Below are 16,682 nucleotides of genomic sequence, written 5' to 3'. Positions count from 1 at the left end.
CCTCCATATTGCCCAACGTGAAGGTAATGCAGCCTTTGGGGCCCTGCTCTCTGCCACCACTGAACTCATTGTGGCATTAACGGCATCTGGTGCCTTCCATTTGCAATCTATAGGGAAAGGGAGAAGAAGCAGTAGGTCGTGGCAGTAGCTGCCTGTACAAGCTAGAAGAGCACATATGGTATCTTCCATAGCTTCATTCTCTTCACAACGATGGGGGATGGGCTGCTTCTCTCAAATACAGCTCTTCAGACCATCACCAGCTAGCTAGCCAGGCTGCTGCTTGCTCACAGCAAGCCTGTCTGAGCTTGTCTAGCACCTTTCCTGCCCAGATTGGGCTGAGAAGGAAACTGCTACCGATCTGCAAAGCCAGCAGACTCCACCCCCAGAAAAGTACTTAATATGGGAGAAAGCTGGAGATAAATACCTTTCTTTCATCTTGCCTTTTTTTCTCAGCCTAGTTCCCTCCTTGAACCCTGTGGATGCACTAGCCACTAACCAGTTAAGAAGTGGAAGAGCAGCTAAGGAAACAATCTCATTAAAAATCAAACGCAACTCTGAGCCATATGTGGGAATTGGACAAGTTACTGAGTTAAACTGTTAGTATAATCTAAAAAAAAATGGAATTTTCCCCAGAAAAACTCTGTAGCAGGAAAATGTAGCTAAGCCACTAGCTGCTGTGAAGGCAGAAAAAACCTGGAGGAACGTCAAAGGATAGCACATTCTCCTGCTGCCAGTAATGAACAGGTGTTCTTCCATTTCCAAGCTGCAAATAGGCTGAAGTTTCTACCATCATAATTGATCTGTGGACCTCTGCCTAGAGTACTGCGTCCAGTTTTGGGCTCCACAATTCAAAAAGGATGTGGAGAAGCTTGAGAGAGCCCAGAGAAGAGCCACATGCATGATCAGAGGTCAGGAGAAACAGACCTTATGATGACAGGCTGAGAGCCATGGGGCTCTTTAGCCTGGAAAAGCGCAGGCTCGGGTGATCTGATGGCCACTTATAAGTTTATCCGTGTAACCACCAGTATCTGGGGGAACGTTTGTTCATCAGAGCACCCCAAGGGATGACGAGGTCGAACAGTCGTAAACTACTACAAAACCGTTTCAGGCTAGACATAAGAAAGAATTTCTTTCCTGTCCAAGCCCCCAAGGTCTGGAATAGCCTGCTGCTGGAGGTGGTTCAAGCCACCTACACTGAACACCTTCAAGAGAAATCTGGATGCTTATTTTGCTGGGATCCCATGACCCCAGCTGACTTCCTGCCTTCAGGAAGGGGGCTGGAGTCGATAAATATGTCCAGGGACCCAAAGCCCCACCATGTGCAGGAGAGAAGACTGTGCTACATAAGCACTCTTCTCCTAGGAACACTCTCCAACTCTGACATACATTTGTGCAGGTTTCCGTTCTTCCATGCCCCCATAAGTCGGCTCTTTACTTTCCAGCGTTTTTATATTTGATGTTTAAACTAAGAAAAAATATCATAATGTGTGGGACTTCTGGTTACGCCTCAGAACATCATAACAGTTTTTCTTCTGATCTCTTCCATTGAACTATAAAGGCAACCACAGAAGAAATCTTTTACCACAAACCAGTCTTACTCTTCTAGTTAGTTTACAGTTAAGCTTATTCATTAAACAGATCTGATCCTTAAGCTGTTTTGCATTTTCTAGAGGAGAGGAAAAGGAGTTCCACTTTACTGCATAAACACTTGGGAATACAAGTATGACAGTGTACTGACACATCCTACAGAGAGCTAGTGTACAGAAACTGCTGCTCACTAACTTCCATCTGATAACTGACAGTGTTGCTTAAGTAAATAGCACCTTGCTTCTCACACAGCAAAAACATGCATATTTTCAAATACCACTTTAAGACAGCCCTCTATGCTCTAAAATCTGTTGACACTCACAATTTTGCTTCTTAAATGTACAAGTCCCTCCCTTCAACATGGGCAGGAGTCATATTGCCATAAGTCAGGGGTGCTCAAGACCAGCCTACAGGCCAGATCCAGCCCCCAGTGCCATGTCATCTGGCTTGCAGGGCTCCCTATGGATTTATAGGGAGCCTCACAGTGCATGGCTCTGTACACTAGATTGGGCATGTGGGGCCTGCTTCCAGTGTGTGGTGGGGCTGGGTAGGGTTGATGCATAGCCCCCAAAGCCTTATTCCCAGCCAGGTGGAGATGGCATAGGGCCTGATCCAGACTGCTGCCCAGCCCTATGCTGTTCATTTGACCTGTGGGCCCAAAACCATGAACACCATTAAATACTGGAAGCCGAACTATGGCTTCGAGCTTAGGAGAAAGCTTCAACAGCTGTTGTGCACAAGGAGTAGTGAAGAAAGGAATTATGCTCAAGTCACTCCCTAGATGAGTGCCACATGTGTAAAAGCACTGCCTGAACATGTCCCTACTACTGCTCTGTATGGAGTGGAAAATGCCTGTAACCAAACTGGGTGCTGGCTCTGGGGTGCACAACGTGATCAGCAGCTCAACCACACTCACTGTCCTTATTGGCAGCGAACAAACTTCCACATCGGGACTGCCTCCAATTGCAGAGGGTGAGAAGGAGCAAGCTCCTCTTGATCCTCTCCCTTTACTGTGGTGTATCATAAAACGGCTATAACCGTTCAATAAAGAATGTTTTGCGCTCCTCACATAAATAATTTTGTTTCACAGTAGGTAGCAAGTTATTTTTAGACTAAAGATTGTATGTGTGTCTTGGTACAAGTAATATTCTAACACAGTCCTATGCATCTTTTTGCATTTTAGGAAGCACAATTACCCAAAAGGACTATAATAAGAGATCAGGAACATGATCAATTTCTTATACCCATTCTGTATTTCCACTCCTTCTAGTCCAACTACTGCACTCATTTGATTCAAGTAGCTCTCTTCCATATTATCTATGTGCTAAAGAGGTATGGGGGGAGGAGGAGGAGCAAAGGGGAGAGAGACACTCCCTTCTCCCAGTTCCTCAGTTTGGTTTACACCAGATGAGTGCCCACAGGAACTACATTTACAGAAAAAGCCTGGCTTCATCTCTAGCCCTGGAATAAAAAATGCCGGGATGATCTAGCAAGATAAAAAATGCCGGGATGATCTACGGTCTGACCCAGTGAACTGGAAGTTCTTGTGTTCTAAAGCAGGCTTGAGTCTCTACAATTTAAGACTCTACAGAAACACAAACCATTGCTTTTGCCAAAACAGATGTACTTTAAAAAAAAAAACTGTCTGAATACGTGTGTGATCTTCTCTGAAGGCCCAATTCTGCCAAAAGTTGACTCCTCCTCTCCTAGACAGCGCTCCTCCAGGGGTGACCAATATTTTGTAGGATTAACTTCATAAAGAGATTTTAGTTAAGAGTCAGTGAAGCAATCTTTTCTAGAACTTCCTGTACCTTGCATCTAGTTCCAAAAACCAAGACCAGAGTAACTACCATATTTACTTGAATCTAAGACAAGCTCTTTTCCTCATTCAATGTGGGGGGGTGGGGAAGGAGGAGCATCAAATCTTATATTCAAATAGAAGCATGAGGGCGGGGGGGGGGGGGGGGAAAACAGCTGAAAGCCCACCACAACCTGGCCCCCTGCCAGCCCTGCTGCACCAGTAGGCAGAGACAAGTTTATGATAACCCCCCAGTAAGTAGATTCTAGACATGAAAAATGTGTATATATATGTGTTATAATTTTCCACCTCTAGAATATAATTATTGGAGGGGTTCCCTTAAACCTGGAGTTGTCTTGGATTCAGGTAAATACAGTATTTAGCTTTAGGGTAAATACATATCATCCACAGATGGGATTAACCAACAGCTGTTTTAGAGCAGCTGAAAAGGAATGGAAAAGGACAGGTGCATGTTAAAAGTCTTCAAAACTCATTATTGCTAACATTTATCTGGCTAAAGTACAACTTAGAAGCACAGAACAAATATGAAAAGGTACCCTGGGAAACATATGTTCTAACTTAAACTAATTTGTTGTTTTATAACTACTATAAACACACAAATCTGTTGGATGGAATGTTCTTAATATGAATGTTAATGTTAAGTAGTCTCCTTTTTCTTTCCAAACTATAAATATCAGTTTTAGTCACAAGGACCACTTTTCACAGATGGCCATATGAGATGGACTGTTCACATATAGTATAAATCTGTACTCAAAGCTGGCTGTTGGAATGATTTCTTCTGATACATAAGAGAAATAGTCATGAATTACATCGCCTGAGAGACTGAGGCCAGGTACAGATGCTACACTTATACTGGCATAAGTGATTGGAAACCAGTCTATACCCATAACAGAATAGAAGTTTGGCCCATGTGGACTGGTTTAAAAATGGTGGAACCTAGTTTAAGATTTGTCCTTCCCACCCCCACCAAAGGGTGAATTTGTGCTCTGTTCGTTACTAATCTAAACTATGTGGTTTTTTCTAAATTACTTAGATTAATTCCATCTTGTGCTTTTTGAATGTCTGTACCTACCTTCAGTTCTCCAGAAGTCATGTCATTTTGCATCTTTAAGTTTGTGTCCCCACCAATTTCCCTTCTATTCAAAAAAGAAGTAGACACTAATATGAATATAAACATCTACAGTTACGTTACAGAGGACCCATACTATCAGCTACACAGTTATTGTTTAGTTCAGAGGCGCATAGAAAATGAAGCCTCTCTAGGACAAATAAGAAGGTATTGGAAATGCATTTTCTGTTTAAGGTCCCCCAACACTAGAATTAATGTCCTTCAGTATGAAAAAGCACCTTATTGTGCATCATATTTAGATTCTTTTGAAAGAAAAAGAACAGGAAAGTTCTTCATCCCTTCTATATACAGCCTCACTCATGCAAAACATACGCTCCTTCACCCAAAATACCATGTTCCCCAAATGGCTTAAAAAGCACAGATTTATGGGCAGGGTCTAGAAACTGACCAGGAACTCTGAGTTACTCTTGAAACATTCATAAGCCAGAAAGTAAAATATTTCAGATCCAAGACAAAAGCTACAAATGCTGTAGTAATATGTCAATCTCACAATGGAAGTTTCCCCAGGTGAGGCAGTTTGAGATTGCATAACTGATGCATGTAGGAATATTATGGCTGCCTATACCTCTTAACTTCTGCTAATTATTTTAGGATTTTATTGTTTTTTTTCATGTTTCTAAAAGCATGTTAACATAGGACCCCTACAGGACAAACTAGGGCAATTTAATAAGATAAGAGGGACAAAGCTGAGCTCTTCAATGAGTTTTCTGCTTCTGTATTCCTAAACACAGATCAAGACGCATCTTTTAATTGGACTATAGGCAGGCACAGGAAGGACACCAACCCACCAACGGTTAGTGCCAACCTAATGAAGGGACATTTGGAGGGGCTGGATGTGTTCAAGTTAGCAGGCCCAGATGATCTTCATCCAAGGGTACCGAAGGAATTTGGCCAATGTCATAGCAGAACCACTGACACGACTGTTTGAGCACTCATGGCACTCACGACAGGTCCCAGAGGACTGGAAAAAGGCCAAGGTGGTCATATTTTCAAGAAGGGGAGGATGGGGGATCCAGGTAACTATAGGCTGGTTAGTTTCACCTCTATTCTTGGGAAAGCCTTTGAAAAAAATTATTAAGGATTACTTACATCTGTGGGAGTCCAGCAGGAAAAACAATGTTAAAGGACAACCAGCACCGGTTCACAGCAGGTTGATCCTGCTGGACAAATCTTGTTTCTTTTTACAACCAGGTCACAAAATGCTTAGACGCAGGAGTCGAGGTTGATGTCATTTCCTTGGATTTTAAAAAGGCCTTCAACATGGTGGCTCAATCCATTTTCATAAATAAACTAAGAGGCTGTGACACAAATGATTACACAGTCAGGTGGGTGGCAAAATGGCTTAAGGGATGCACCCAGAGAGTGGTGATAGATGGGTTGGCATTGACCTGGAAAGATGTGGGCAATGAGGTCCCCCAGGTTCAGTCCTCAGACCAGTGCTGTTCAATGTCTTCATCAATGACCTGGATGAGGGCATAGAGACCACTCTGTCCAAATTTGTGAACAATACTAAATTATAGGGCAAAGTAAACTCTAGTGGGCAGGGAACAGACTCAAGCAGATTTGGACAGGTTGGAAAAGTGGGCAGAGCAGAATAGGATGCAGTTTAACAAAGATAAGGGCAAGGTACTGCACCTTGGGAGAAGGAATCTCCAACACGCTTACAGGCTGGGAGGTGACTTCCTAAGCAGCACAGCAGCAGAAAGGGATCTCGGAGTCATAGTCGACTCCAAGATGAACATGAATCATCAGTGTGAGAAAGCGATCAGTAAAGCTAACCACACTCTATCATGCATTAGCAGGTACGTCACAAACAGGTCTAGGGAGGTGATACCTCCCCTCTATGCAGCATTGGTAAGGCCACAGCTAGAGAACTGCATTCAGTTTTGGGTGCTGCATTTCAAGAGGGATGTAGAAAACCTTGAGAAGGCTACTCAGATGCTTAGGGGCCTGCAGGTATGGTCCTATGAGGAGAGATTGAGGGACCTGAATCTCTTCAGCTTCTGCAAGAGAAGGTCCGAGAGGGGATCTAGTGGCCATCTACAAATTCCTCAGGGGAGGACAGCAAGCAATAGGGAGATGTTTTGTTTTCCAGGGCACCCCTTGGAGTTACTAGAAACAACATACACAAACTGACAGACAGCAGATTTAGGTTAAGACATCAGGAAAAACTTCCTTACGGTAAGGGTTGCCAGTATCTGGAATGGGTTTCCAAAGGAGGTGGTGCTCTCCCCTACCTTGGAGGTCTTTTAAGAGGACGCTGGATAAGCACCTGGCTGGGGTCACGTGACCCCAGCGCTCTTTCCTGCCCAGGGCAGCGGGTCGGACTCAATAATCTACTAAGGTTCCTCCTGAACCAAACATCTATGAAATAGGTGTCTGCTCAGTCAACTGAGCTACAGGTGGTATTTTTGCTCAAATATACATTGTTTTGTTAGGTCATGGGGGTCTCAAACTGATGCAAGTAATGCCAGTAGTACATACACTCAACTGTTCTATCAATTCACTACACAACATTTTGGGTTTTTTAGGGAGGCAGTGAACCAAGGAAGTTTGAGAGCCACTGCATTAGATGGCTAAAGGTGTGACCCTCACAGCAGAAACCATGATTTAATGAGGACTAAGTACTAGGCCTGTGTAAATAGGGAAGTATTCAATTTGGATTTGGCCAGTTTCAGAGGACAGTGATTCAATTTGGATCACTATCCTGAATCGAATATCCAAAGCTGATTAGGCCAAATCGGCGCTGATTTGGAGATCAGCCAGGGAGAGACCGGCACAGCTAGGTGGCTCCTCTGGCTGTGTCGGCCTCTCCCCAGACGGGGGGAACAGCAGGAGATGCCCCCTGGCTGCCCTGCCTGGCCCCAACCCCTGCCCATCCCCAGCCTAGTCCCAGCACTTCAAAAAATAAAAAATAAAAAGCCCCGCACTCACCAGCCACAGGAGTGGCTATTGGGGCCTCTGGGAACCCATGGCAGAACCCACTCCCACCCCCACACAGCACGGAGCAGTGGGCACTCATGCAGCACCTGACCCATGGTGCAGTTGCAGTGTGGCTTGGCAGGGTGCCATGTGCTGTCTGGGAGCTGGGGCTAAGTGCAACCGGGCTCCGGGTGACTGATGGAGCTGCCCCAGCTCCCATGCAGTACGCAGTGCCCTGCCAAGCTGCACTGCACGGGTGCCAAGTGGGGGAGGGGAGAGCAATCCCCGCTACCCCGCACTGCCCCACGCTGTATGGGCAGGGGCTCTGCCAAGAGCTTTCAGGCCCCTGGTCAGAGCTGCCAGATCCGGTGAGTGCAGGGCTTTTTTTCTTTCTTTCTTTAAAGTACCAGGAGCCTGGGCCAGGTGGGGGATGGAGCTGGGCAGGGCAACCATAGGGGCTTCTCCCATGGCTCCCCTGGCTGTGCCTGCCTCTGCCCCAGTGCGGGGAGCCATGGGGGCTATGCCCTGCTGCCGCTTGCCCAGCTAGCCTGGGGGCGGGGGACACGATGCAGGCGCGGCTCACTCCAGGCAGTGGCAGGGCATAGCCCCCACTCCCAGCGCTACCACACCCACATTCCCCCCCCCACTCCCCGAGTAACAAGCCCCCTGCCCCAGCAAGGCAGCTTGTCCCAGCCCCTGCCCCAATCCCTCCCTCCCCTGCACCCCTTTCCTCCTCCTCTCCCCCAACCCCAACAGATTTGTCAGCTGCCTGTCTAGTTTGTGGCCAAATCTCCAAATTGGCCAAATCTTTGCCAAATCTTTTCCAAATCGATTTGGAAGCTTCAAATCAAGTCAGAGTTTTTACTTGGTCTCCCAATTCAATTTAGATTCAAAGATTCGGTCCTCGAACCAAGCTGAATTTCCTCTGAATTGAAATCAGCTACTGAAGCTTTGCCAAGCCCTACTAAGTACCCTCTGGGCACAGTGAGCACTGTTGTATATACATAAACAAAATTGTCAGTTCCAGGAACAAAAAACTTGTTTCAATTAAGAAAATATAAATTATAAATTAAAATTCCTATTCCAGCATGGAAGTGCAAATATCCAGACTTTGTCACCTTTCTCTGCATTTTGTTGACATTCACATGAAACAGCCAACCTCCTAACTGCTTGCAACTCTAGGCACCTGTTTCTAAGATCTTCCTGGGAAAACTAATTTGCCTTGAATTGAACTGGGCCTATCTGAGATTGTGCACTGATGCAGAGATAATTGTTTACTGATTCTGGAAATTACACTGATAAACAGGGCAGTTTATAGGGAACAGAGGTGCATATGATTAAACCTCTCACTTTCTAGTTTCCCTTCAGAATTGTCAGATTGGCTTAACTGGCCATTTTACTGAGTTTGACAATCACTTTTACTGAAATAACATTGATTTATAAATAACTGCTCACACCATCAGTCAGCCCCTTTCCGTAGTTGATCTAGAGAGCTGTAATCTTATAGAGAAACATCACCATTACGGATGCACCACTAAAGATATTTCTGGGTTGATACCAATGGCTGATTTGCAACGAGCCATATCAGCAGCTACCAATCCAATTGCCGATATGCAGCTCGGCAGCCTGAAAAAAGCAGCGTCTGGCTGGTAAGTCTGTGGAGGGAACGCGCACCAGGGGTGGGGCAGATTGAGGCCCCCAGGGTGAGGGAGGGAATGGGGCTGGTGCTGTGGCTGGAAGAAGGGGTAGGTGCTGCACAGCTGGGGCAGGGCACAGGATGGAACCACACCTCATCCAGGGGGCCAGGTGGCTCCCACTGCTGCATGCACCCCAGGAGGGCATGGGGGGCATACTCCCACCAGATCTGCATGCAGGGCAAGGGCAGGCTGCCGCTGTGGGCTGCAGCCAGGGCCAGACTCCTCCCAGTGGGGGGGTTGGGTTAGCCTGTGCTGCTATGGTGAAATTTGGGGTGGCCATAGCCCCCACTTCTGTAGCACCCTTCTCAGTGTCGCCACCACCTGCTCTGAGTGCAACCCTGACCCAGCCCCACATTAGGAAGAGCCCACTGCTGTACCCCCAGCCCATGGTAGCAGCCTGCCCTCGCTCCACGCACAGATCCAGGGGGCACATGCCCCCTATGCCCTCCTGGGGTACATGCAGTAGCAGGAGCCACCCCCCGCTACTGCAGTCCCTGGATGAGCTGCTTGTGGGTCCATCCCATGCTGTGCCCTGGCTGTGCAGTGCCTGCCCCTGTCCCAGCACCAGTCCCACTCCCTCCCTCATCACGGAGCCTCGGTCTCACCCCCCCCACACCTCTTCCCCCACAACAGACTTATGAGCCTGATGCTGCTCTCCTACCTGCTAGGCTGCACTCCTGGCCACCTGCATGCTGCACTGTAGCTATGCGCATGCACACAACATTTATTGGCAACATTATCTGCCACATCAGCCAAAAAAAGCCAAGTGCTGATAATGTCAATTTTCCTTATATCACTACCAATACAATATGGGACTAATGTATTGATGAACCTCTAATCAGCATCAAGGGAAAAGAAAACAGCATTTTGTTCCACCAATATAAAAGACCATCTGCAAGCCCTTAAAGTTCACAATGAAGTCCCTTGCTCATGCTGAAAGTATAACATGAGGTACTATGGCCACTTACGTACTGCTCTTCTCTGTTCCTTTTCACACTCTGAATAAATGAAGAGATAGGGGAACTCCCCCTTCAAGAGAGAAATTAGTTTGGTGTAACAAACAAAGCTATAACTGATCTGGGGTAGCCCAGTGAATTGAGGTTGTTCTACCGTTTCAGATGCTTATAGATTTCATAGACATTAGGGCTGGAAGGGACCTTGGAAGATCATTGAGTCCAGCCCCCTGCCCAAAGGGCAGGAAGTCAGCTGGGGTCATAGGATCCCAGCAAGATAAGCATCCAATTTGCTCTTGAAGGTGTTCGATGTAGGTGCTTGAACCACCTCCGCTGGCAGGCTGTTCCAGACCTTGGGGGCTTGGACAGTAAAGAAATTCTTCCTTATGTCCAGCCTGAAACGGTCTTGTAGTAGTTTATGACCGTTTGACCTCGTCATCCCTTGGGGTGCTCTGGTGAACAAACGTTCCCCCAGATCCTGGTGGTCACCCCTGATAAACCTGTAGGTGGCCATCAGATCACCCCTGAGCCTGCACCTTTCCAGGCTAAAGAGCCCCATGGCTCTCAGCCTGTCATCGTAAGGTCTGCTTTCCTGACCTCTGATCATGCGCGTGGCTCTTCTCTGGACTCTCTCAAGCTTCTCCACATCCTTTTTGAATTGTGGAACCCAAAACTGGACACAATACTCCAGCTGTGGCCTCACCAAGGCTGAGTACAAGGGGAGAAGGACATTCTGGGATTTGCTTGAGAAGCATCTATGGATGCAAGCCAGCATTTTGGTCGCTTTATTAGCCGCAACATCACATTGCAGGTTCAAACCTCTGTTAAAACACCAGTATACAATGGCAAAAAAACCCATCAGAACCTAAGGGAATGAGAGCAAACAAGAAAGGGTAACACCCCCCAAAAAACCCACACATGCACTAGGCTTTTCCACCTTCCCTCTTGAAAGTCCCACTCTAAATTGTCAAGCTTTCCCAACTGATATATCAGATAGTCTCTCCAAATTAACGGGTCTTCATATTGATTCAAGTTTCCCTACTTCTTCCACCTTGTCAACTCCTTTTGCCTTCACTTTCAAAGCCCTTCACAGCCAAACCCACCATTTTAAAAGCATTTTCAAGATGTTGATTCACATCTTTGATCAATTATGTCAGTTTTCATCATCCACTTATTACATTTTCAAACAAGCACCTTTGTGCTTTCTCCAATGCTGCCCCTCAGTGAGAGCAGCTCTTCATTAACAGACTGACAACCTACCGCTGACAACCTACTTCAACATCCATTTTTAAAGCCCCACATTTTAGTACAATGTTTATATATTAAAAAAAAATGCCCGACTGCAATTAAGTCAAAGCCATGTTGGGAGCATGCCTATCAAATACCATCTCATTATTTCCATGTATTCCTTGCCAGTGTCCAGTTAGGAACACTGGACTGGACAGGTGTCCTGAGTATAGTCTTCTTCATTCACAAAGGCTCATTAACTAAAAAGAATTCCCAAAATCACCACTTCACACCCTGACATAGAAAATGTAAGGATTTTGTAAAGTAAAGTACACAGCCCCCCTGGGTTTGCTACGTAGACCAGCAGCAGCTATAGCATTGCGGGCACTTGTCATTACAGCTGCCCCAGTGTCTAAAAACTTTAGACACTTTTCTTGTTTCATTATCAACTCCTTTTACCATAACAACAAATATATAACAAGTAATAAATTAAAATTGTACTGTACAAAGAAAATATTGAAAAGAATATGTGTATTATGTTGCTCTGCTGTAAGTCCTTGAGCCGTCCTAATATTCTGGGCCTATGAAAGGGAGACAGGAAATGCAGCTGCTTCTGGATGCTTCCATTCTGGTTTCAGATCTTAATGCTCTATAGACAACAAAGAGTGAGCAGATAAGCTTCCTGCTGAGGTCACTCTATAGCAAAAAGATGCTCCTCTTTTCAGAGGCTTCCAGTAAAGCTAAACTCTGTGACCCACAACTGTCAGTGCTTATGGATGCTGGCTGCTAATCATATTTCCTCCACTGGGCATAACCCCCCAAAAAACCCTATTGGGCCAGCTCTGCCCAGCCAGTAGCTTCCGGGCAGGGTCTGTTGCAGCCAGACCCTGCTTATTCAGGGCAGCAGATAGGGTGGTGGGTGGGGGTGGAGCTACAGCTGGGTGGAAACAGAAGCATAGCATGGATCCTTCACCTAGAGGGGCAACAGGAGCATGGAGCTCATCTGCTCAGGGTGTGGGTATGAGGGAGGGTGGGGGGGTGTAGGGACTCCCCCCATGACGTGCAGCCCTACTGCCTCACGGCAGCAGCAGGCAGGGATATCAGGGTGCTCATGCCCCAATACACCCTATGCCCCCCACACATGCCCACCCCACCCACACACAAACAATATAAAAAAGTGACACTTTATTTTTGAGTTATTATGAAATCCCTTCTATATACAGTACCCAATCACAAGTCATGACAAATATTTTTTGTAATATAATTAAAATGTATTGTAGTAGGTGTTTTGACTTCTAGTGTACGATTTGGTTTTCTTCTGGTTCTAAGATGGAAACCCCACCTCCCAAAAAAGTATGGGGGGAGGGGGGCAAGGGGAGGAACTTCTGGTGGCAAAGGCCAGAGGTTAGGGGGCAGGACTTCAGGTCCCAATGTGGCAACCAGGAGGTGAGGTAACTCTCACGGGGCTACTTATGTGGCCCCTGACAGCTTGCCAAAACATGTTAAGCAGCCCTCTGCTCAAAATAATTACCCACTCCTATTCAAGAGGGTCTCACTGACCTTCCTAAGATGGATACAGTATCTACCCACCACTGTACCTCTAAGCATGCTCAGGTTGCATTTAGAAAAATTCCCTTTCTCCCTTGCATTTTGAAAATTGCAGAGGGGGAAGCTGTTTTCAGGAAAAAATTTAACACCACAGATAAAAGCACTTGGCATATCCCTTGTCCCTGTCCTGCCACCCCAACAACCAAGGAAGATGGTTAATATATGATTCTATGATTTATAAGATTCTAGTAAAAGGACTATCCTAATCACATCAACCCTTCCATAAACTTATCCAATTCAATCTTAAAAAGATTTATGCTGCTTGTCCCTTACTACTTCACTGCTAGAGTAATACAAAATCTATAAATAGTATTATAATAAGCAGCCTTCTTGCTATATTTCATAGCGTCTATTTCAGTTGTATCAGAAGATTGGTAGGGAGGAGGGGGAGGAAAAGCTGCACTCTTTGTAGATGAATTAGTAGATTTTATCTGAGCTGGTAATTTGTTTGCGACAATTTTGTGAAGGTCTGATTCTGCAAGCCTGCAGTGAAACTCACATCAACTGTGCAGTCAGACAGAAGGTACTGAAACAAATTCATATCAACAGAAATTATTCTCACAAATAAGTAATTGCAGGACTGGGCCTTAAATTACTAAGGCAAAATCCTGCAAAGTGCTAAGCTTGCTCAGTAAAGGGAAGCTGAAGGCATTCAGTACCTCTCAGGATTTGGTTGCTATCATTTATAATGGATGGAATTCATCTTACTTCAGAGGCTTCACATAAGACCTCTTAATTTCAAAACCAATTAATTTACTGATTATTAAGGCTCTCAAGCACTGGGTTGAATTTCACCCAATATTATTTTTCCAGACCTTTTTTGAGACAGTGATTTGGAGAAGGCATAAAGAAAAGAAAGTTTATATCAATTCATAAGGATGATATACATGTTATATGCAGGAGCACTATACACCTTCACAGTATGTCCAACAACACCAGGAGACTGGTCAGACATTCCAATTAAAACTCAGTCATCCATAAAATATAATGCAAGAGAATACATTTAAGGTCTGCAGTCATCAGGCCCTTCTGCAGTACGAAGCTGTTATAAAACACAGTGCCTTCATATAATCTTGTTCTAAATTGCTAACTTTATCTTTGAAAAACTTGGATTTGCATCATAACAAATTATTCTGTTTTCAGACTGTAAGAAGCCCTGAGGGTTTGCTGGGGAGGGCGGCATATACCCCAAATAAATAAATCTTAATGAGTATTTTATTATTATTAATGAAACTGCCACTTATTCTTATCTGGGATCTGTCTGGCTAAGGTAAAAAGAACCCATTTTAAAAGAAATATTATTATAGGTGGGCTCAAGTCCCTGTTAGCCATAGCACAGAAAACATGTACAACAAGAGCAATCTTAAAAGTGCACCTTTTTTCCACGGAAGATTTATCCATCAAAAGAAACATTTTCTTGTGCCACTAAGGGAAACACTAAACTTGCAATTGCTTACTTCAGCAGGGTGAACATTCGCTTTGATTATTCTCTGGACTATCTTCTGACACAGCACTGAGTTTTCTCTTATTTGGGCCAACAGAAACAGGATCAACCCCCCACCGCCCCAATATAAGATGCTATACTTGTCTAAGTGCTTTAAAACTGCTGATTCTGATAGATTACAGATGTACATCTTTTTGGTAAGAAAATGATGGCCTTTAAAGTTCTGTTTGCAAGAGGGGTTGCTAGAGATTAATATCCTTTCATTGTTATGGGTCATGGAAAAGGTTCTATAATAGATACTGAAAATATGAATTGTAGAAAACTGTGTTAGTGTCTGTGAAGATATTAATGGCTGCTTGCAGATATGGGGGGAAAAAATAAAAACCTCACTTTATTTAAAACTCAGCACGCTCCTGCACCAAGCCTTGCACATGCCCAAAAGAGCCAGCGCCTTAGTTGCCCCCAGCTTTCCCAAAGATTGTAAATATCAGGTGCTTTAGTGGGGTTTTTTGGGTGCTTTTATCTAACAGCTGATTGAATCAGCTTTAGCTACAAGCACCAAAAAGCCCCTCTGTGGCATCCGATCTGTACAGACACTACAGAGCCGGGTCCAAGTAACACGGTGCTGCTTTCAATACAGCACATTGTTGTTGTTTCGGGTTTTTTTCCCACGTCTGTCAGCGGCCACTATGTTTTTAGATATTTCTGTCAATGCTACAATATGTGGACACATACAACTGTAGTAGGCATTAGGGCTGTGCAAAGCTTCACTCACTGATTCAATTCAGAGGAGATTCAACCCGATTCGGCGGCCAAATCTCCGAACCAAATCAGGAAACACATTAATTTCTCTGAATCGAATAGGAAGCCTCTGATTCAATTCAAAGAGATTCGACGATTCAGCCACAGACACAGCTTTATATGTTTTTTCTACGTACCTCAGGTACCAGGCGCAGCTTGTGAACACTGAGATGGTGGGACAGACGGACTATCCCACAAGAGCGCAGAGGTGTCCCCTGTGCACTTGGCAGAGGACCCAGAAGTGGACCAGAAATACTTCCAGTCCAGTTCTGGGTCCTCCCAGCGTGTGTAGAGGACCCCTCCTTCCACCCCTCAGCTCAGTGGCTGGTGCCTCCTGAGTCTGGGGGGGGCACCCACGGTCCCCCCGCAGCCGATCACCAAGCCGGGGTGGGGGGAGGCAAGAGGGTCCCCCATGTACTCTGTGGTGGACCCAAAAGTGGACCAGAAGGACCACTTTTGGGTCCACCACAGAGTACATGGGGGACCCTCTTGCCTCCCCCCACCCCAGCTCCTGTGGGACAATCCATCTGCCCCACCATCTCAGAGTTCACGAGCCACGCCTGGTACTTCAAGGTATGTAGAAAAAACTTACAAAGCTGTCTCTATGGCTGAATCGCTGATTCTCCTAATCAGAATCAAATCTTCAGATTAGCCAAATCAAACTGGGACAGTGATCTGAATCAGCTAATCGAATCACTGTCCCCTGAATCAGGCCAAATCCGAATCAAATATTGCCCACTTCGCACATCCCTAGTAGGCATCCATCCGTTTCATGAAACAATAGAATTACAGTGAGTGAAATATCAGATTATTGAATATAATCCTCATTTGAAAAATAAACTGTAGCTGAAGTGACCCCTCCATAGCACAAAAGTCTGGGCAGCGTATATGGAGACACTTAGCTGCCCGCACACCAGTGTCCTTGCTGGTTTAATCCAAAGGAAAAGCAGATGCCAATATGTCTGGAACCGGCTTAGCTGCAGGAGGTACCAGAGCAAAGGAAATCATCCATTTGTCCATCTATCAAGGCTCCACTCTTAGATTGGCTGCTGAGCAGGGTTAAAGAGCCCAGTCTACCCTATCATGGAGCAGACTTCAGTTCCACAATGTTCTGCCAGCATTTCCTCCTCCAGGGATAAGACTAGTACCTCCACTCTAAGATGCTCTTCTGCACAAAACCATTGGTACCCTAGGTGCTGTTTGACACAAAGCTATTGGCACCCTAGGTCGCAGCCACACAAGTGCAGATGTTTGTTTCACTGGGGACAAAGAAGCAGCGGCACACCTTGTGCCATTGATACTTGTCCCCAGGGAATGCCCATGCACACAGCAGATTACCATGCGTTGGGTAGGGAAGGCTGGGGCCAGCAACTTTGCTGGCTCCAAAAGCCTTACCTGGGGGCCCAGGCTATGGGGGAAACTGCAGCCACGGCACTCCTGCAACTGGGTTCCTGGCTGGCAGCTGGAGCATGGCTCCAACTGGCCAGGCTTCGGT

The 16,682-nt window shown here is 45.7% G+C and overlaps 1 protein-coding gene and 1 long non-coding RNA gene across 2 annotated transcripts in view; one reads left to right on the top strand and one right to left on the bottom strand.

The window, feature by feature from the left end:
* Positions 1-16,682, bottom strand: part of REC114 (REC114 meiotic recombination protein) — a 67,692-nt gene that overhangs the window by 37,243 nt on the left and 13,767 nt on the right. The gene's annotated exons all lie outside the window — the stretch shown is intronic.
* On the top strand, positions 2,323-12,795 carry LOC109308853. The gene is made up of 3 exons (XR_002100717.1): positions 2,323-2,333; positions 11,524-11,529; positions 12,700-12,795. It is a non-coding gene; the product is annotated as an uncharacterized LOC109308853 (long non-coding RNA).

Source organism: Crocodylus porosus, unplaced genomic scaffold (assembly GCF_001723895.1).
Source record: "Crocodylus porosus isolate Cpor-Errol unplaced genomic scaffold, CroPor_comp1, whole genome shotgun sequence".
Taxonomy (NCBI): domain Eukaryota; kingdom Metazoa; phylum Chordata; order Crocodylia; family Crocodylidae; genus Crocodylus; species Crocodylus porosus.
The sequence above is the reverse complement of the archived record's forward strand: the minus strand, read 5'-3'. Positions and strand labels throughout refer to the sequence as shown.